Source organism: Aethalodelphis obliquidens, unplaced genomic scaffold (genome assembly GCF_003676395.1).
Source record: "Aethalodelphis obliquidens isolate GAN/ISIS:26980383/991018 unplaced genomic scaffold, ASM367639v1 scaffold120, whole genome shotgun sequence".
NCBI classification, from domain to species: domain Eukaryota; kingdom Metazoa; phylum Chordata; class Mammalia; order Artiodactyla; family Delphinidae; genus Aethalodelphis; species Aethalodelphis obliquidens.
The window spans coordinates 107,524-110,032 of NW_020838064.1; the positions used below are offsets into that span (position 1 = coordinate 107,524).

The 2,509-nt window shown below is 40.7% G+C and overlaps 1 pseudogene; it reads right to left on the reverse strand.

The window, feature by feature from the left end:
- Positions 1-482: 482 nt before the first annotated feature.
- Positions 483-913, reverse strand: LOC113615580 (ubiquitin-conjugating enzyme E2 W pseudogene; annotated as a pseudogene).
- Positions 914-2,509: the final 1,596 nt, after the last annotated feature.

The following is a 2,509-nucleotide window of genomic DNA, read 5'->3' on the forward strand; positions in this document are numbered from 1 at the left end:
TGATCTTTCATTACAGTCCTTTAAAAACGCATGTTAATTCATGCTGTTAACCTTAGGTTCACAGTGCATAGAATCCGAATATAAGCAGTTGGGGTGGCTTTCAAAGTAACGTTGGATCCCTCACTTTACTTATAATCCCACTCTAACGGATAGGTTCATTTCATAGGCCCTATCATGCATGAATCATTGGGTGGCAGGAGTTGATGAAAATTTTTCCCGTTGCAACGTCCGTTGCTGGCAATGAACGTCCCAAAACCTCCAAGGAAGTCATTGTTATTGCACAGTACATGAGGACCTGGAACTTTTCCAAAATCTTAAAAAAATAAAAATTAAAAATGGAATTATATTTGACATTTCCTGACACCTGCATCAATACTGTATGACTAATAAAAGCATGTCAGTTGCCTGGACTGAACCAGCGATCAACATGCGCCCAGAATGCACACAAGTAAAAATGCAGTAAAAGGAAGTAGTCTTCTTTGTCTATAGGTCATTTCCAGTCAAAGGTTAAAGTTCAAAGACTGAATGATCAAAGTGCTCATTTTCTCAGTAGGACTATCTTCTGCTAGGAGGATGATAACAGTGGCATCAACAAGTATCATCATGATACCACCATTTTGTTTTCTTTGGATTCTTGTTACATGTTCGAACATAAAAAGAATTCTGGTGGTCATCTCTGAGGAGAGTCAAAAGGATATCAACTACTAAACTTAAATAGAAGTTGAAATTTTTCCCCTTCATATAAGGTACCTGGTGCTCCTTCCATATCTACAATCCACTGTGTAAATGAATTTTGAACACTCTTTTCATTTAAAGTCATTCCGGGAGGTGGGTCATTTTGCAAAGCCAACGGTTCTTTTTGTAGTCGTTCTGCATTGATGCCATCAATGAGGTGCTTTTGAATGTTCAACATGATTCAATTCAACCAGCAAATTCTAGAATCAGCAAAATTTTATAGAAAGAGCGTGGATGATTCATTCTGGCAGAACTGGGTTTGATTTCTAGTTTTGTGTGACCACAGGCAACCTGCTAAGCCTCTCGGAGATGCAGTGTCTTCAACTGTTGAGTGGAATGGTACCTACCTTACAGACTGCTGGGAACATAAACTGAGACCAAAAAAGGTGCATTATTCACAAGAGTCATGTACCATAAAGTTTTGAGAACACCGATTTAGCGAACACTGAACCATTGTTCTAAGGGGAAATACAGGTTAGGTTCCTGTAAACCTCTGGTCACAGCATTTTCATCGAATAATCAATACAGAACTTTGTTTTAAGTGTGTTTCTGTTTAAAAGCCTTTTAATATTAATGTTGATTCATTAATGTTGATTCATTAATGTTGGTCTCAGGGCCAGCAGCACTATGACCCCTGCCTGTTATCTAGCTGTTCTCTCCATAAGGCATGTCCCAGCCTTACTGCACTTAGGAACACCAGACAGCACTTCAGCTCTTTACTTGGAGACCATTTTAAACAGCGAAATCACCAATAAAAAGGACAAAAAAGCAAATAGCAGTAGTGCTAAACAGACTTCAAAAAGAGCACTTGTTTGCAGTGTGAGAACTGCAACAACAAAGCCTGGTTGTCTCATCAAAGCCGTGCACATCAGCTGGGAATGTGCACGTTGAATGACTGGAATTTTTTGCAACTCTGTGCATGGCTGCAAATAACCACCAAAGTACTGCAAGTTTTCATTTGGGGATGATGAAAAAATTGTAGCGAGTAAGCAAATTCACAAATACAAAATCTGGAAATAAATGAGCATCTACTGAAATATATATATGCTTAAAACTGAAGAAATGCTTTGTTTCCCTCTTTTTCTCTTTTCCCAATAACATGTTAGACATTGCAGGGAAACCAAGGAAGTTTGAGACAAGTAGTGTAGAAACTCAGTTTGTCAACAGGGGGAATAAAAAACAAAAACAAAAACAGCAGCTGAGAATTAATTAAGATGAGAGGAATAAGCGTCTCTCACAGCCCAGGGGGTGCCACAGGTAGTGGGTGATTAAAAGCCACCTGCCTGATTCAGGCAGTAAAGACTACAGCTGGAATGCAAGCAGGTCCTTGCATACGCCTAGCCTCACTCCCTCACTCCTAGCTACCCGCAGAATGTGGTCCAGGACAAACAGAACATCAGCAGTTCCTGTGACTTCTGGAGTGGAATTTGTCTCTGTGGTCACAAGCAGAGCTCTCTCACTTACCAGCTGTGTGACCTTAGGCACATGACTTAACCTCTCTGAACCCTGGGAGATGTAACTGAGATGTTAAATTCCTCTCTCCACCCCATAGGAAGGTCCCATGATCATTTGGAGAAGCACCAATGGATCAGGAGAGGATCTTGTTTCCTGAGCATTGAAATCCTCAGAGAAGCACTTTGAAAAAACCCTGTGAACAGCTATGTAAACAGCAGACGTATGAGCGCTCTGTGACCAGCCCCTCATGTACAGGTACTGTTAGAGATTGAATGTTTGTGTCCCGCCTCAAAATTCAGAAGGTGAAACCTAACCCCCA